Below are 20,313 nucleotides of genomic sequence, written 5' to 3'. Positions count from 1 at the left end.
CATTCTACCGGGTACCCATTTGCTGCTTGATGAACAGAGGCATATTTCAAACAGAGTCACTAGACCCAAAGCAGCTTTCTTGAGGAATACAGTACTGAGTTTCAAATTGGCGACTTGCATTACATACTACGCTTATAAAAATCATTTGACTCGATTCAGAATTTGAAACTTGACAAAAGAACATTCTGGAATGTCAAATCGGTGGCTGAGATTGTACCTCCCCACGGGCTGTGCAAAGTCTCTTCCATTTAAATGTTTGTCCCATTGAAGCGAGAGATAGACGATGATTTTAACAGAATCAGTCGTACAGGCTGTAACTGTCTTTTAGAATACCCCATGTTATGCCTTTTTGAGGTTGCATGATTAGAAAACACATTCCGACTGTCACTTTCCTGATCTGGTAAGCAACGCTCTGAATGGTCGGATGAAAGGTCGTTCTGATGTGACAAATAATTGAATGTCCTCGGATCTTTGTTTCGTAGTAGCAAGAACTAAGATCTGATTTTAGTAGGATTGTACTTGAAGGCTATATATACTATTGCTAATTTCACACAGACACAATGTCTCAGTTTCAAACAAGGCACTAATTACACAGACACTCAGTTTCACACAGGGCTCTAATTACACAGACACAATGTCTCAGTTTCAAACAGGGCACTAATTACACAGACATTCAGTTTCACACAGGGCTCTAATTACACAGACACAATGTCTCAGTTTCACACAGGGCACTAATTACACAGACACTCAGTTTCACACAGGGCACTAATTACACAGACACAATGTCTCAGTTTCACACAGGGCTCTAATTACACAGACACTCAGTTTCACACAGGGCACTAATTACACAGCGACAATGTCTCAGTTTCACACAGGGCACTAATTACACAGACACAATGTCTCAGTTTCACACAGGGCACTAATTACACAGACACTCAGATTCACACAGGGCACTAATTACACAGACACGATGTCTCAGTTTCACACAGGGCACTAATTACACAGACACTCAGATTCACACAGGGCACTAATTACACAGACACTCAGTTTCACACAGGGCACTAATTACACAGACACAATGTCTCAGTTTCACACAGGGCACTAATTAAACAGACACAATGTCTCAGTTTCACACAGGGCACTAATGACACAGACACGATATCTCAGTTTCACACAGGGCACTAATTACACAGACACTCAGTTTCACACAGGGCACTAATTACACAGACACTCAGTTTCACACAGGGCACTAATTACACAGACACAATGTTTCAGTTTCACACAGGGTACAGAGGAACCTGTGGCTACCTTTAGTACCTTTTTGAGAATGCTTGACATTGTCTGAATCCTGACAGTTATTCTCTAAAACTCCAGGAATGAGTGATGAGATTTTACTACAGGAAACATAAGCTGTGACCCACTCATCTTTACCTGATGTTGGGCACAAGAGCATGTAACCACATAAAGCTTTCTGTTAAGTTGTCACTCAGAATAGAACACTTTTGTCATATTTTTGAGGATATTGAGGAATTACAAATATTTGAAACAAGTTTTCTTTTACACAAGGAGCATTAGCTGTGACAGCTTTCGGAGACCCAGTTGCACAGAACAGGACCCGGCGTGCTTCAAAGTCAGGCATTCTTACCATTTTTCTCCCGCAGAACTTCATGCATGTGACATTATTTTTTATGCTTGAGGATCAGATTGATTCTTTGGTTCAGAAAAAGACGAAAGCTGAGGTCGGATTTAAGGGAAGATTTGCAGCCACACGTCAGATCCGTGATTGAACTGTATCGTAAAAACACTGTTCGTGACAAAAATGTGAACTTATTTCATGCAGGAGTGTTGCGATGACAAAAAAGGTTTTGACAGTTGATTGACGGGATTCAAACACCATTCTTTCCTCTTCTTCATGGATTGAGCCAATCAAGGTGGTTTCTTGGCACAAAGGAAGAAAACAAGCAGCAGAAATGTTAACAGGTCTAGGTTACTGAGAAATTTAGTAGATGGTTATCAATTAAAGAATTTGCTCGCGATAAAAGACTTGGTTTGTTTCCTAACATGGCTACGAACCTTTTCCAGGAATGGGTAAATTGTATTGTTGTTGAAAATATGTAAAAGAAAGTGGACATGTGTCTGTTTCTCTAGTTTGTTTGTTTGTTGTTTAATGTCGCACTTAGCAATATTCCAGCTATATGATGGCGGTCTGTAAACAATCGAGTCTGGAACAGACAATCCAGTGGTCGACATCATGAGCATCGATCCAAGCAATTGGGATCGATGACATGCATCAACCAAGTCAGCGAGTCTGACCACCCGATCCCGTTAGTCGCCTTTTACGACAAGCATAGTTGCCTTTTACGACAAGCATGGGTTGCTGAAGACCTATTCTAACCCGAATCTTCACGGGTAGTGGAAGTGGTAGTAGTAGTAGAAGTAGTAGTAGTAGTAGTGGTAGTGGTAGTGGTAGCAGCAGTAGTAGAAGTGGTAGTGGTAGTGGTAGCAGCAGTAGTAGTAGTAGTAGTAATAGCAGTTGTAGTGGTAGTAGTAGTAGCAGAAGCAGTGGTAGTAGTAGTCATAGTGGTAGTAGTTATGGTAGAATCCAACTTGTGAGGGTCAGGTGATCAGTGAGTGAGTGACCTGGCTGATTGTGACCCTGACAAGAACAAGTGCTGCACATGCTATCAATCACTGGTGTCCCTATTATGTGTCTGAATTATTCACAGCCTGGCATGATGAAGCTGGATTATTCACAGCCTGGCATGATAAAGCTGGATTATTTACAGCCTGGCATGATAAAGCTGGATTATTTACAGCCTGGCATGATAAAGCGGGATTATTCACAGCCTGGAGTGATAAAGCTGGATTATTCACAGCCTGGCATGATGAAGCTGGATTATTCACAGCCTGGAGTGATAAAGCTGGATTATTCACAGCCTGGCATGATAAAGCTGGATTATTTACAGTCTGGCGTGATTAAGCTGTATTATTTACAGCCTGGCATGATAAAGCTGTATTATTTACAGCCTGGCATGATAAAGCTGGATTATTTACCGCCTGGCATGATAAAGCTGGATTATTTACAGCCTGGCGTGATAAAGCTGGATTATTCACAGCCTGGCATGATAAAGCTGGATTATTCACAGCCTGGCGTGATAAAGCTGGATTATTCACAGCCTGGCATGATAAAGCTGGATTATTTACAGCCTAGCATGATAAAGCTGGATTATTCACAGCCTGGCATGATAAAGCTGGATTATTCACAGCCTGGCATGATAAAGCTGGATTATTCACAGCCTGGCATGATAAAGCTGGATTATTCACAGCCTGGCATGATAAAGCTGGATTATTTACAGCCTAGCATGATAAAGCTGGATTATTTACAGCCTTGCATGATAAAGCGGGATTATTCACAGCCTGGCGTGATAAAGCTGGATTATTTACAGCCTAGCATGATAAAGCTGGATTATTTACAGCCTTGCATGATAAAGCGGGATTATTCACAGCCTGGCGTGATAAAGCTGGATTATCACAGCCTGGCATGATAAAGCTGGATTATTCACAGCCTGGAGTGATAAAGCTGGATTATATACAGCCTGGCATGATAAAGCTGGATTATTCACAGCCTGGACTGAAGTGATAAAGCTGGATTATCACAGCCTGGCATGATAAAACTGGATTATTCACAGCCTGGCATGATAAAGCTGGATTATTCACAGCCAGGTGTACTAAAACTGGATAATTCACAGCCTGGAGTGATAAAGCTGGATTATATACAGCCTGGCATGATAAAGCTGGATTATTCACAGCCTGGCCTGATAAAGCTGGATTATTTACAGTCTGGCGTGATAAAGCTGTATTATTTACAGCCTGGCATGATAAAGCTGGATTATTTACAGCCTGGCGTGATAAAGCTGGATTATTTACAGCCTGGCGTGATAAAGCTGGATTATTCACAGCCTGGCATGATAAAGCTGGATTATTCACAGCCTGGCATGATAAAGCTGGATTATTCAGACTGGCATGATGAAGCTGGATTATTTACAGCCTGGCGTGATTAAGCTTGATTATTCACAGCCTGGTGTGATAAAGCTGGATTATTCACAACCTGGAGTGATACAGCAGAATTATCACAGCCTGGCATGATAAAGCTGGATTATTCACAGCCTGGACTGAAGTGATAAAGCTTGATTATTCATAGCCTGGCGTGATAAAGCTGGATTATTCACAGCCTGGCATGATAAAGATGGATTATTCATAGCCTGGTGTGATAAAACTGGAAAATTCACAGCCTGGCTTGATAAAACTGGATTTTTCACAGCCTGGCATGATAAAGATGGATTATTCACAACCTGGCGTGATAAAGCTGGATTTTTCACATTCTGGCGTGATAAAGGTGGATTATCACAGCTGCATTGGGAAACAATATTCACACACTCACTCACTGAAGTGATAAAGCTGGATTATTCACAGCCTGGCATGATAAAGCTCGATTATCACAGCCTGGCATGATAAAGATGGATTATTCACAGCCTGGCATGATAAAGCTGGATTATTCATAGCCTGGTGTGATAAAACTGGATAATTCACAGCCTGGCATGATAAAGCTGGATTATTCATAGCCTGGTGTGATAAAGCTGGATAATTCACAGCCTGGCTTGATAAAGCTGGATTATTCACAACCTGGTATGATAAAGCTGGATTATCACAGCCTGGCATGATAAAGCTGGATTATTCACAGCCTGGCATGATAAAGCTGGATTATTCATAGCCTGGTGTGATAAAACTGGATAATTCACAGCCTGGCTTGATAAAGCTGGATTATTCACAACCTGGCATGATAAAGCTGGATTATCACAGCCTGGCATGATAAAGCTGGATTTTTCACAATGTGGCATGATAAAGCTGGATTATCACAACCTGGCATGATAAAGCTTGATTATTCATAGCCTGGCGTGATGAAGCTGGATTATTCACAGCCTGGTTTGATAAAGCTGGATTATTCACAGCCTGGCATGATAAAGCTGGATTATCACAACCTGGCATGATAAAGCTTGATTATTCATAGCCTGGCATGATGAAGCTGGATTATTCACAGCCTGGCGTGATAAAGCTGGATTATTCACAGCCTGGCGTGATAAAGCTGGATTATTCACAGCCTGGCGTGATAAAGCTGGATTATCACAGCTGCATTGGGAAACAATATTCACACACTCACTTTCAACACAGTCAGTCAAAAGCTTGACATCAATTGATTACATGTTTGGTGGTAACTTCTTCTTAATGAATTGATTTCAGAAACATCTTTCACAATGTAATACTTTTCAGTCCAACACAATTACAGAAGTGTTTGATGTTAAAAAATGAGTGTATAAATGAAAGAATCGTCAATTTATAATTTTTCATTTCACAGATGCATCCTGTTTAGTGCAGGATGTGGGTTTTTGTAAAGAAAACAACGTAGAATTGTGTACATTGCAACTGTTAATGACACTGCAAATTCCCATGATGCTTTTGTTTTCTGTGTTTTGTAATACAAATAGGGGCAGTTTAAGATAACAGGCATTGTCCATGACGTCACCAAAGAATAATGCCACAGTTTTATTTAACGCGAGGGACAAATCTTTTTAGGGGCTGGAATAAACTTCAGCATGGTGTGCTCAGTTTGGACAAGGGGTTTTGTGGTCGAGTATTCTGTCATGCCTTGAAGGGATAAATGTTGTTTGATAATTTGGAGAAGGTATTTCCAGGAAATCAGTTGTTGGTGTTAACAAAATAAATAGACTGATTTACAATTTTGGGTTTGAAATAATGTTCCAATCAGTTTAAATATCAGAGAAGCAATCATCAGAGACATGGTTTGAAGTGAAATCTGCTGCCAGTTTAAGCGAACAAGATTAGAAACATTTTTATATAATTCTACTTGATGTTAGAAATCCAATCCATATCAAGCGATTTATTACCGTACGGTTTGTGAAAACATGCATGGGCTTGAATTGAAAGGACAGCCCCACCACAACTATTGGCTAAAAATAGATTATTTGAACAATAACGCAAAAAAGAATTAATATGTAAGTTTTAGGCTGTAGCTGCACATAGACGACAAAGGCTCCATTGAGAAGTGGATGGGGCATTGGTTATGTTCTCAGTTGGGAACAACTGTCACTGTGCAGAGCCTGGGAGAATAGGATACACACTAGTCAGTGGCTAGAATACACACTAGTCAGTGGCTAGAATACACACTTGTCAGTGGATAGAATACACACTTGTCAGTGGCTAGAATACATACTTGTCAGTGGATAGAATGCACACTTGTCAGTGGCTAGAATACACACTTGTCAGTGGCTAGAATGCACACTTGTCAGTGGCTAGAATACACACTTGTCAGTGGCTAGAATACACACTTGTCAGTGGATAGAACACACACTTGTCAGTGGATAGAATACACACTTGTCAGTGGCTAGAATACACACTTGTCAGTGGATAGAACACACACTTGTCAGTGGATAGAATACACACTTGTCAGTGGAAGAATACACACTTGTCAGTTGATAGAACACACACTTGTCAGTGGATAGAACACACACTTGTCAGTGGATAGAACACACACTTATCAGTGGATAGAATACACACTTGTCAGTGCATAGAATACACACTTGTCAGTGGACAGAACACACACTTATCAGTGGATAGAATACACACTTGTCAGTGCATAGAATACACACTTGTCAGTGGATAGAATACACACTTGTCAGTGCATAGAACACACACTTGTCAGTGGATAGAATACACACTTGTCACTGGATAGAATGCACACTTGTCAGTGGATAGAATACACACTTGTCAGTGGATAGAATACACACTTGTCAGTGGATAGAATACACACTTGTCAGTGGATAGAACACACACTTGTCAGTGGATAGAATACACACTTGTCAGTGGATAGAATGCACACTTGTCAGTGGATAGAATACACACTTGTCAGTGGATAGAATACACACCTGTCAGTGGATAGAATACACACTTGTCAGTGGATAGAATACACACTTGTCACTGGATAGAATACACACCTGTCAGTGGATAGAATACACACCTGTCAGTGGATAGAATACACACTTGTCAGTGGATAGAATACACACTTGTCAGTGGATAGAATACACACCTGTCAGTGGATAGAATACACACTTGTCAGTGGATAGAATACACACTTGTCAGTGGATAGAATACAAACTTGTCAGTGGATAGAATACACACTTGTCAGTGGATAGAATACACACCTGTCAGTGGATAGAATACACACTTGTCAGTGGATAGAATACACACCTGTCAGTGGCTAGAATACACACCTGTCAGTGGATAGAATACACACTTGTCAGTGGATAGAACACACACTTGTCAGTGGATAGAATACACACTTGTCAGTGGAAGAATACAAACTTGTCAGTGGATAGAATACACACTTGTCAGTGGATAGAATACACACCTGTCAGTGGATAGAACACACACTTGTCAGTGGATAGAATACACACCTGTCAATGGATAGAATACACACTTGTCAGTGGATAGAACACACAATTGTCAGTGGACAGAAAATGGATGGACGATCTGATAGGTCGTCTAATGCATGGGTTGATGGATGGCCTAATAGATGGTCTGATGGATGATCTGATAAGTGGTCTAATGCATGGGTTGATGGATGGTCTAATAGATGGTCTGTTGGATGGGTTGATGGATGCATGTCTGATAGGTTGTCTAATTGATGATGTGTTAAATCCATAAAAGCCTTCTCTTTGTAATTTTAGCTTCATTTGTACTTGACTGAATTTAATATGTTTGATCTGTAATTTGTTTGATCTGTAATTAATTATCTCTGAAACCAGTTTCATATTATAAACCATGACGTCACAAGTCCAAGCCCCTTTTGTAAAGCTGTGCATTCCATTCCAGTGATGACTGTTACAAAACAATTGTTTTAGCAGATTGCAAATGCAGTTGGCACACAATCGTCAACCTCAGCGTAATGTGCACTCAGGGTCAATATGCTGAGCAAGGACATATGAAACTTCGGTAATCTCCGGACAAGAGGTGAGTGTTTGTTCAGCAAATCTGTCGCTTGGTGTTCCGTCAACATTGCCCTGACTTAACACAAGGGCAAGATATTTTAAGTTTGTTTACTGAAGTCAGTACAAAGTACATGATTTGAACGTTCCAAGTAATTAAGAGGTGAGGTGAAATAGGGGTTTAATGTCGCGTCCAAGATTATTGCACTTATATAGCGACAGGCATGCACTTGTGTGTGTGTGGCTGCTTGTACTAGTCCGGACTCATGCCGATTTATAGTGTTAGCCCACTGAGATACCATGCCGTGGTTTAACATGAATACCCCACTCAGACACAGTATACTGACTCAGAGCCGACCAGTCCTTGTTTTAGCCCCTAAATGCCGAGTGCCAGACAGGGTAACACCAAATACCATATTTTAACTTCTTTTGGTATGACGCGGCTGGGGATTGAACCCCGGACCTTCCGCTCTCTGGGCAGACGCTCTACCACTAGACCACGGTGGCAGTCCAAAGTAATTAAGAGTCGAAGGTGGAAAGTCTTTAAGCTTTGAAACAACAGTATCTGTGTTGTTGTGTGATACTGTTGCTATATACCAATATATATTGCCTTACCAATTTACCATTCCTCTTTTTAATCAAACGAGATAATTACTCCTTCCATAGTGATAAGAATCAACACAAGTTCCTTGATATGACCCAGATACTGCAGGGGCAGTCAGGTAGCCTAGTGGTTAAAGCTTTCTCTTGTCACACCGAGGACCCGGGTTCGATTTCCGACATGGGTGCAGTGTGTGAAACCCATTTCTGGTGTCCCCCGCTGTGCTATTGCTGGAATATTTCTAAAAGTCAGTGAGTGAGTTGGTATAGCTGCTTTTAACAGTATTCCAGTTATATCACGGTGTGTCAGCTTAATGGGGGAGGAAAGCCCGAAGTGATGCAGGTCTGAGACGTTTACCACTTCGGTGAAACCCGCGAGCACGGATATGGTGCTGACAAACCTAGAAACATAATCGGGGCGACCCAGGTTTGATTCCCAACATGGGTGTAGTGTGAAGCCCATTTCTGGTGTCCCCCGCCATGCTATTGCTGGAATATTGCTTTAAGCTGTGTAAAACCATACTCACTCAGATCCTGCAAATGTTTAGATATGACGATCTTATTGTCATTACTGATGGATATTCCAATCTTATGGATGTCATGAGTTAGTTTAGTTTAAGCCACTTTTAACAGTATTCAAGTTACCTCATGGCATGTCAGCTTAATGTGGGAGGAAAGCCTCAAGTGATGCAGGTTTTGCCAGTGTGGTGAAACCCACATTAACTTGACATGCCCTGATATTAATGAATGCTGTTATACTCACTCACTCATTCGCTATTGAATCTTCCAGATCAATCTACATTACAAACGTTTTATATGTAACATAAAGTACCCATGGGCTTATGGGTTCAAATTTGTCCCAAGCAAACTATACTGGTCAGAAGAGGTGATAGGGCTGGGACGAGTCCAAATTTCCTACCCAGGTACCCACCCCTATTACACAACCACCACCACCCCCCCATCCCCCCACCCAGCCCCCGCTACCAGCTGTATAGGTCTCAAGAGACAGGTACCAACTGTCCGATTGGGGAAGGTTTGACTGTAGCCCTGGCAAAATGTGTCTTTAGACACTGGTATAAAACGATCTGGTCATGCAAACACTGAAGTTGACTGAAGTTTTATCTTTATTCAATCATATAAAAGCCAGAAGGAATTTTTTTCATAGTCAGAATGAAATGCGAACATTAGTGACTTGTAGTGTAACCATAGAGTTCTAGATAATATTTGTCATTACATAATACACGTATATCACGTGACTAACAACGGTCCAGGGCATACCAATCAACCCATGTATCCAAGTTTCACGTCCCATCCCTAAGAGGCGACAAAAGGGATCGGGGGAGGGGGGTCAGTCTCGGTTTATTGCATGTCGTCATACCCTGGCAATAATTGGTGTTGTTCATACCGTATATGACCGCGGATAAGCCGAATTTTGAGGATCAGAAAAAAGATTCTGAAGAAAGAGGTCGGTAATACCAATCACACTCATAATATATACATTTGCAGGCGGCTGTCATATCGATGGAATATTGTGGCATTAAATAACATAATTGACCAAACAATATATAAATTATAACAGTCTCACTTCCGCCAAGCAGAATGGCATATCTTTATATTCAATTTGGGATTGATAAAAAAGGACTTTCTAAAAACGTATTCTTATTTCTCAAGACATCCTTGATCCAACCATTCCAAACGATTGTTTTATAATCAAGTTTTCTCACAAGAACACATGAAGTTGGTAATAAACTTCTATTTGTTGCCAAATATACTACCCAAAAGAAATTAAAGAACACCCGATATTTCGTACTACTCTAGTTTATCTGTCATGCTATGACTGAATAAATATATACAATGAAAGAATCATATTTTCTTTAACTTCTTTTGAGTAGTATATATCAAAGCTAAGGTCGAAGGCCATGATAAATTAATTATTAGACTTTTATCCCCTTTGTACTCCATTCCAAACACATAATTTTATTGTCCGCAAATTAAAAATACTTAAAAAAATAAAATGCCTTCTTCCCAACATCTAAGAAAAAACTGTCAATGAAAACCTAAAAATTTCTTTACTTTGGCCTTGTCATCAAACTCTCAAATAATCCCTTGCCTGGAGGCCAACCTGTTACCTGAGGTTTCGACCTGTGACAGTCAGCTGATTATTATAGCCTCGGGTTTAAAGAGGTGTTTGCCAAAAAATCACGTTACAATTTCTGAAAGTTCCAGAAATAACTTGATGGCTTCCTTCAAGCAGGTGGGACATTTTTTGTTTGGTTGTGGGGGTAAACCGGAATCCTAGGAAATTTTAAATTACACATTAAGGCCGGCCAAAGTGGAGCATTGACCAGTTGGAGTCGAGCTATGACCAATCGGAGTCAAGCATTTACCAGTCAGAGTCGAGCATTGACCAATCGGAGTGGAGCACGACCAATCGGCATCGAGCATTGACCAATCTGAGTCGAGCATTGACCAATCAGGTTCAAGCATTGACCAGTCTGATTGTGTGTTGAAATAATATGTTATCACATGAATCCTAGGGCTAAAGGTTTGTTAAAGAATGGGTACAAGTTTCATTGACCGTGTTGACTTCTGTTTGAAAATCTGGATTCTTAAAAAAAACGTTCCTGAAAAGAGTCAATGAAATATGCCAAACTTGGAGAACTCATCGTTGAATTATTATTGCTTTTGGGGCATATTTTGAAGGGGTGTTGTTGCTTTAAAGAGAACCATTGATCATGTAACCTTGGGGGTTATAATTTTTGATATATTCGTTATTCAATTTATAAATGAATATAACAATAATGTAGTGACTTTGTGTAATCAGAAACAGCTTGTTGTTTTAACCTTGAGTTGTTTGGTGCTCTTGGGTTCTTGATTTGAATTATTTATTTGCAGAATGCTGTTATATGTTTGCAATGGCCTTGATTTACCTCATGCTGATCATGATGATTATTATGAAAATGAGAAAATATTTACATTTTGTACAAGGATACATATTGCTGAAGACAGAAAATAACTGTTTTTGTTATATCTTAAAGTCCACAAAGTAATCAATGCGTAAATGTGCCACCACTCAACATGGAGTGAAATATATTGATTTCTTTCGGAATTTCTTTTGCGTATTTGCTCAGAAGTTACTTCTTTGATATTTATCTATAATTGATCGATATTTAGTTAACGATTATTGTATCTGTGATCTGTATTGGTAGCCAGCACTAGTTGATTGCGTGTCCTCACATCATGACAGCATGGATTGTCGCTGACATTTTCAATCACTAGATTGTCTGGGTCAGACTCTTCAAGCAGAGAAATATTGTTTCAGAGCAAAATATCTCATTTTGATGCGATTAAGTGTTGATGCTTTGAAGGTTTGATTTCTGAGAGTTACCAGTGCTTTGGTCCTGCCTCACCTCAAACTGAATGAGTGAGTGAGTTAAAATTTAACATCACATCGGCAATATTTCAGCCATATCGTCAAACTGAATGATTGCTTCTAAAACATATGGTGCTCCATAGTGCTCAATTACAAGTGTTTCAAAAAGCCTCTGTTCACCCAGCAGTGAATGGGTACCCGGTAGGATCAGTTGTTAATGTGAATTCAAACAGCGTGGTGCCGAAAGGCAGCTTGGATTGTATACTCCCAAGGAAGTTCAGTATGAAATGTTAGTGCACACCGATCCATTAACTGCATGTGTTGTTGTTTTAATATTAAACATTTTTAATGAAGAGAGAGAATTTATGGATGTCAACTTCTTTTTTGTGAGGAACACAATGTTTCAGAGTATATGCTTACTCCTTTATGAAACTGATGAAGGAGTCAGCATATACTCTGAAATGTTGTTCCTCATAATTTCTCTCTCCATAAATTCACTCTTTTCGATTTAATGAAGGAGTAAGCATATACTCTGAAACATCCATAAATTCTCTCTCTTCGGTTTAATGAAGGAGTAAGCATAAACTCCGAAACATCCATAAATTCTCTCTCTTCAGTTTAATAAAAGAGTAAGCATATACCCCGAAACATCCATAAATTCTCTCTCTTCAGTTTAATGAAGGCGTAAGCATATACTCCGAAACATCCATAAATTCACTCTTTTCGATTTAATGAAGGAGTAAGCATATACTCCGAAACATCCATAAATTCTCTCTCTTCAGTTTAATAAAAGAGTAAGCATATACCCCGAAACATCCATAAATTCTCTCTCTTCAGTTTAATGAAGGCGTAAGCATATACTCCGAAACATCCATCAATTCTCTCTCTTTGGTTTAATGAAGGAGTAAGCATATACTCAGAAACATCCATCAATTCTCTCTCTTTGGTTTAATGAAGGAGTAAGCATATACTCAGAAACATCCATCAATTCTCTCTTTGATTTAATGAAGGAGTAAGCATATACTCTGAAACATCCATAAATTCTCTCTCTTCGGTTTAATGAAGGAGTAAGCATAAACTCCGAAACATCCATAAATTCTCTCTCTTCGGTTTAATGAAGGAGTAAGCATATACTCCGAAACATCCATCAATTCTCTCTTCGGTTTAATGAAGGAGTAAGCATATACTCTGAAATACCATCAATTCTCTCTTCGGTTTAATGAAGGAGTAAGCATATACTCCGAAACATCCATCAATTCTCTCTTCCGTTTAATGAAGGAGTAAGCATATACTCCGAAACATCCATCAATTCTCTCTCTTATGTGTATCACTTCTAAATGCCATTCAAATATTTTTATTGACACATCATAAAATGCATGTTTTTAAACATCGCAGACATCTAATAAAGAGGGCAAAGCCTTTCTCTGGCAGAACTACCAGAATAGTAGACCCATGAAGATCCAGGTCAGAATGGGTCTTCAGCAACCCAAGCTTGCCGTAAAAGGATACTATGCTTGTCGTAAGAGGCAACTAACGGGATCACTGACTATCCCAGTTGCGTAGATCGATGCTCATGTTGTCTGTCACTGGATTATCTGGTCCAGATATGCAGATTCGCTATCATATACTGGAATATTGATGAGTGTGGCGTTGAACAGCAAACAAACAAATAAACTAGAATATTAAACTCCCTGAACTTTAAACGGTTTTGCATATTTTTTTTGTAAACCATAGAATAGGAAAGTTTGACTGTATTCACATATATGTCTCCCTGTTGTGTACTCACCCTCAATCTCCCCAAAGTGATAGCAGTCTACTGTGTAGATACAGGCGTGTCTTTAACCTTTGGGAAAAACCACCTTGTCTCAGATAAAGGTCAAGTATTTTTTTTTAATTTGCTAACCTGAATGATGGTATCCAACTGTCAGTGTTACAAACAGGCAAATTAGTTTTCTCTCGAAACCTCTGGGACTTGTGGTGGATTTGGAGTGATTAAAGTGGTTGTGTTCATCGGACTGGATGTGGATCAAGTGGTCACAAGGGCTGCTGGTGCAGAGAAGGTGTGGATTGTTGGACTATTTCACTCATTCATTCTTCCACTCATTCATGCATTCTTCCACTCACTCATGCATTTTTCCTCTCACTCATGGACTCTTCCTCTCACTCATGGACTCTTCCTCTCACTCATGGACTCTTCCTTTCACTCATGGACTCTTCTTCTCACTCATGGACTCTTCCTCTCACTCATGGACTCTTCCTCTCATGCATGCACTCTTCCTCTCACTCATGGACCCTTCTTCTCTCATGGACTCTTCCTCTCACTCATGCACTCTTCCTCTCACTCATGCACTCTCTTCCTCTCACTCATACGCTCTTCCTCTCACTCATGGACTCTTCCTCTCACTCATTCACTCTTCCTCTCACTCATGGACACTTCCTCTCATCCATGGACTCTTCCTCTCACTCATGGACTCTTCCTCTCACTCATGCACTCTTCCTCTCACTCATGCACTCTCTTCCTCTCACTCATGCGCTCTTCCTCTCACTCATGGACTCTTCCTCTCACTCATGCACTCTTCCTCTCACTCATGGACTCTTCTTCTCACTCATGTGCTCTTCTTCTCATGTGCTCTTCCTCTCACTCATGCACTCTTCCTTTCACTCATGCACTCTTCCTCTCACTCATGGACTCTTCCTCTCACTCATGCACTCTTCCTCTCACTCATGCACTCTCTTCCTCTCACTCATGCGCTCTTCCTCTCACTCATGGACTCTTCCTCTCACTCATGCACTCTTCCTCTCACTCATGGACACTTCCTCTCATCCATGCACTCTTCCTCTCACTCATGGACTCTTCTTCTCACTCATGTGCTCTTCTTCTCATGTGCTCTTCCTCTCACTCATGCACTCTTCCTTTCACTCATGCACTCTTCCTCTCACTCATGGACTCTTCCTCTCACTCACGCACTCTTCCTCTCACTCATGCACTCTCTTCCTCTCACTCATGCGCTCTTCCTCTCACTCATGGACTCTTCCTCTCACTCATGCACTCTTCCTCTCACTAATGGACACTTCCTCTCATCCATGCACTCTTCCTCTCACTCATGGACTCTTCTTCTCACTCATGTGCTCTTCTTCTCATGTGCTCTTCCTCTCACTCATGCACTCTTCCTTTCACTCATGCACTCTTCCTCTCACTCATGGACTCTTCTTCTCACTCATGTGCTCTTTCTCTCATGCACTCTTCCTCTCACTCATGGACTCTTCTCACTCATGTGCTCTTCCTCTCATGTGCTCTTCCTCTCACTCATGGACTCTTCCTCTCACTCATGGACTCTTCTTCTCACTCATGCACTCTTCCTCTCACTAATGCACTCTTCCTCTCACTCATGCACTCATTCATTCACTCATAAGCACTCGGCCACTCTTACAAACTTACTCACTCATACACATTCACTCATAAGCACTCAGCCACTCTTACAAACTTACTCATATACATTCATTCACTCATAAGCACTCAGCCACTCTTACAAACTTACTCACTCATACACCTTCATTCACTCATAAGCACTCGGCCACTCTTACAAACTTACTCACTCATACACATTCATTCACTCATAAGCACTCGGCCACTCTTACAAACTTACTCACTCATACACATTCATTCACTCAATCACTCACAAATTCAGTCACTCTTTCACTCAATAGCAGATCAATGGCTAGAGCTCTACACATTCCTTCTTTATCCAAGGCTATCATCGCTATATGGTCAAAATAATGACAATGTGACATTTTTAACTCACTCACTCCAAGGATCTCAGAAGGTGAAGATTCGAGATCTACCAAGCATGAATGACTCACTCACTCATTCAAAGATTTATGGCTCGAGCTCTACGCAAACGTACTTATCAAAGACCATCCCTCAGATGTGAGGGTTTATAATCCTCGAACCTATCCAAGCATGAACGACCCATGCCGGGCTATAAACAAATGCAATAACAAGACACTAATCAAAATAAACCCTTCGAGCTTTAATGTCTTCAGCTACAAATCTGGCAGCCGATACAGAAATTTGCTAAGTAAGCCATCAACGACGTTCTTTTTGTGCCATTAATCCGGCCAAGTTTGCCGTCTTCCCTTAAGCTATTGATTTGCCAATAACTCAGGCCTATGGTGGATGCCGTGAGTAGGGGTCCGTGATAAGTTTTATTTATGGACTCCATTTTTCTGCAGCTCCGAAAAAAAAGTTGCTAACAGGTCCCTTCGTCTTCGTCCTCATTGATCACTTTCTCACCTCCAGATCGGATGGTTCAGATACCACTGCAATCTAAACGGCCTTGTATCATTAATAATTTCTTACTCAGAAATCCGTTTCCAAACGCCTTCTTGATATTCCAGCCCCCCTTCTGATTAGGCCAGTGTAATCACAACCTCTGTACCAGCTGTCTCAACGAAGTAGAAAAATCCGATCTGGTTTTCAAATGAACCACTGAGGAAATTTGAGTAATTTAAGCGATTTTGTCATTTTTTATCCCTATGAGTTCATTTTGGTGAAAAGGTTTTGATAGGAGAGTTTGAAAAAAATTGTTACTCGTTTGAAAGACTTCAATTATTACAGATGCTAGTCAAGTACTGGGGTTCCTGATTTGAGAATGTTTTTTGTGAAGCAGTTGTCGGGAGATCTTTAGGTTTTTTGATTGATCTGAATTAGTGAAAATTGGTGCTGAAATGTAAGGATGGATAAATCACAACTGCTAAGGGTGAACTGACTTTCTTGAAGTGCCTAAATACACCCTTGTAGATGTGTGAACTGATGCATAAAAATATACATTCACGGACATATTGATGCTTGTTTGGCCTTAATTTGAGTTGGGGGCATCTTTTTGGGACTTGTGGGTTTGGTCCTTTGCCAGCCTAGATTCTGCAATGTGGCGTTTATGGTTTGTTGTTTATCATCCTTGAACAAGAGTGAAGGTCAAAACAAGGTTTAAACAGGCATCTAGTCGATGTTAATTGTATATTGAATTGGCGCTACTCCCATATTCGGAAAACATTTGTGCCAAGTCAGCATATTTATGGTTTGGTAAGGATGCAGAATGTGCAGTCACTAGGGCTGACGGTGTGGCTGGGCTGCAGGTCTGATCGGCAATTAATCAAATACAACACAAGTAATTATGTTTTTATGTCGCCCTTTACTGTTCCAAATCACCGATTACAGTCACAGAAACTTTCTTGTGGTTATTAACAAAATTGTTTTCCAAATGTCAATAATGGCAATTACAGATTTTTTGTGACAGAACTGGGTTGAACCGGTTATTAAACATTACTAGAAAGGGTATCATGTTAGTAAACTTGTCCGTTAGTTACATGTGTCGGGCTTGTTCGGAATGGGGATTGTGTGGCAGACAAGGTCCCCGCTATCCCTGCTTGTCTTCCTGTGGGGATTCCAGGACAGAACAGGCCTCCAGTACCTCAGACGTGTCTCCCTATGGGGGTTCCAGGGCTGAGTAGGTCCTGTGGGTGATTCCAGGGCAGAGTAGTCATGTGGGGGATTCCAGGGCAGAATTTGTCTTGAGTACCATATGCTTGTCTTCCTGTGGGGATTCCAGGACAGAACAGGTCTTCAGTACCTCAGGCTTGTTTCCCTAGGGATTCCAGGGCAGAGAAGTTCCTGTGGGGGATTCCAGGGAAGAGTAGGTCCTGTGGGGGTTCCAGGGAAGAGTAGGTCCTGTGGGGGTTCCAGGGCAGAGTAGGTCCTGTGGGGATTTCAGGGTAGAGTAGGTCCTGTGGGGATTCCAGGACAGAGTAGGTCCTGTGGGGATTCCAGGGCAGAGTAGGTCCTGTGGGGATTTCAGGGAAGACTAGGTCCTGTGGGGGTTCCAGGGCAGAGTAGGTCCTGTGGGGATTCCAGGGCAGAGTAGGTCCTGTGGGGATTCCAGGGCAGAGTAGGTCCTGTGGGGATTCCAGGACAGAGTAGGTCCTGTGGGGGTTCCAGGGCAGAGTAGGTCCTGTGGGGATTCCAGGGCAGAGTAGGTCCTGTGGGGATTCCAGGGCAGAGTAGGTCCTGTGGGGGTTCCAGGGCAGAGTAGGTCCTGTGGGGGGTTCCAGGACAGAGTAGATCCTGTATGGATTCCAGGGCAGAGTAGGTCCTGTGGGGGTTCCAGGACAGAGTAGGTCCTGTGGGGGATTCCAGGACAGAGTAGATCCTGTGTGGATTCCAGGGCAGAGTAGGTCCTGTGGGGGGTTCCAGGACAGAGTAGATCCTGTATGGATTCCAGAGCAGAATTGGTCCTGTGGGGATTTCAGGGTAGAGTAGTTCCTGTGGGGGATTCCAGGGCAGAGTAGGTCCTGTGGGGGATTCCAGGGCAGAATAGGTCCTGTGGGGATTTCAGGGCAGAGTAGGTCCTGTGGGGGATTCCAGGGCAGAGTAGGTCCTGTGGGGGGTTCCAGGACAGAGAAGATCCTGTATGGATTCCAGGGCAGAATTGGTCCTGTGGGGATTTCAGGGTAGAGTAGTTCCTGTGGGGGATTCCAGGACAGAGTAGATCCTGTATGGATTCCAGGGCAGAATTGGTCCTGTGGGGATTTCAGGGTAGAGTAGTTCCTGTGGGGGATTCCAGGGCAGAATAGGTCCTGTGGGGATTTCAGGGTAGAGTAGTTCCTGTGGGGGATTCCAGGGCAGAGTAGGTCCTGTGGGGGATTCCAGGGCAGAATAGGTCCTGTGGGGATTTCAGGGCAGAGTAGGTCCTGTGGGGGATTTCAGGGCAGAGTAGGTCCTGTGGGGGATTCCAGGGCAGAGTAGGTCCTGTGGGGATTTCAGGGCAGAGTAGGTCAGACATGATTAATTGTAGACTGCTGGGATAGGACTGCAGCTAAGAAGTAACACTCACTCACCAAAGATGCGCCACAGGGCCATATGACACAGTTGAACCAATCAACTCAACTTGAAAGGGTGCACGGGAATCACGCATGTTGAGACGTCCAACGCTAACACCGTATTCGTGTGTGCTTGATTCCCGTGCACCCTTTCAAGTTGAGTTGATTGGTTCAACTGTGTCATATGGCCCTGTGACGCAGGGGTAGCATTATGCAGATGGCTGTTTCAATGAATGCTCATTCCACCCGTGACGAACAGATCTGGTTGTTGATGAAATATAGTGATAGCTAAATGGACAGATTTTTTATTCATGCACCGATTGTCTTTAAATGTAATATCCAGTTTTGTATGACTGTTTAGTAAACTCATACCAACTTTGACTGGAGTAGGTCCAATAGTTTTTCAGATATTGTAGTTAACGTCGGTACCTTAAATTACCTTCCAGACTATAGTTGGAATATTGCTGAGTGTGGCATTAAACAACAAACAAACAGTTTACTGGTTATGAGTGAGTGAGAGCTAAACGCCACAGCAATTTCACAGCTATTGGCATTTCTATGTAAGTTTCTGTATTAAAAGAACATATATAACTAGAACCATTTGACAAGATCTATTTAACAAGAACATTTTGCTGATCATTATCTCACGATTGGCAGCGTTTTCATTGAGAAATGGGAGGTTTTCTTGATGTGTTTTCCGGCATCGCAAACTCGCAACTAACATTCACAGAGAATAGAACTGACAGGAGACCATGTTTTTTGTCAAAAAATCCCAGTGTCCCCCCGATTTGATTTGGTTTCACTCATTGTGTCATTTACTTGGACCACTGTAGCCTTCAGTTCCACACATAATAGTGACACATTCTGCATTGATTTCACTCTGGAATTTCAATCAACTTCTAAAAAATAAATGTAGTTATTCTGATTGCATGGATTTTCAAATTAGGATTGGTTGATAGGCATTTTTTGTCACGAATTCAGAACATGAAAACTGGTGTGGCTTGTGTCCACTAGGGTGTGGTATGTGTGTGTAGGGGGTTGGTTTGGGTACTTACCGGTAGGTCAGAGTTCCTTCTTTGATAGGCATTTAGAAGTTGGAGTACTAAGTAAGTGTCGCGGCCATAAAATTTTCGAGTCCCGTGATGGGATTCAAACCACAGACCTTCTGATCCAAGGTCGGATGCCTTGTCCACATGACCAAAGAGATTAACCCCGTCAGCAAGCTGACAAGGTAAGGATGTCATCTGTGGGATGACTCCACGCCCTGCTACATACTCCCCCGTCAACAGAAGGCATGTCCCGGGCCGCATAGTAGGGTACTGAGGCTTATTTTGCTCAAATTTAATATGAACGTGCTCAGCCCCACATTGGGCACCAATGTCGCGGCCATAAAATTTCCGAGTC

The 20,313-nt window shown here is 41.7% G+C and overlaps 1 protein-coding gene across 3 annotated transcripts in view; it reads left to right on the top strand.

The window, feature by feature from the left end:
• Positions 1–20,313, top strand: part of LOC124130846 (polypeptide N-acetylgalactosaminyltransferase 5-like) — a 390,720-nt gene that overhangs the window by 87,467 nt on the left and 282,940 nt on the right. Inside the window, exon 3 of one of the 3 annotated variants that reach the window (XM_046493866.2) lies at positions 7,980–8,085. The exons of the other annotated variants lie outside the window; for them this stretch is intronic. The gene's annotated coding sequence lies outside the window, so the exon portion shown is untranslated. The remainder of the gene's footprint in view (positions 1–7,979; positions 8,086–20,313) is intronic. 3 annotated transcript variants of the gene reach the window in all.

Source organism: Haliotis rufescens, unplaced genomic scaffold (assembly GCF_023055435.1).
Source record: "Haliotis rufescens isolate VD_foot unplaced genomic scaffold, xgHalRufe1.0.p SCAF_10, whole genome shotgun sequence".
NCBI lineage: Eukaryota > Metazoa > Mollusca > Gastropoda > Lepetellida > Haliotidae > Haliotis > Haliotis rufescens.
The sequence above is the reverse complement of the archived record's forward strand: the minus strand, read 5'-3'. Positions and strand labels throughout refer to the sequence as shown.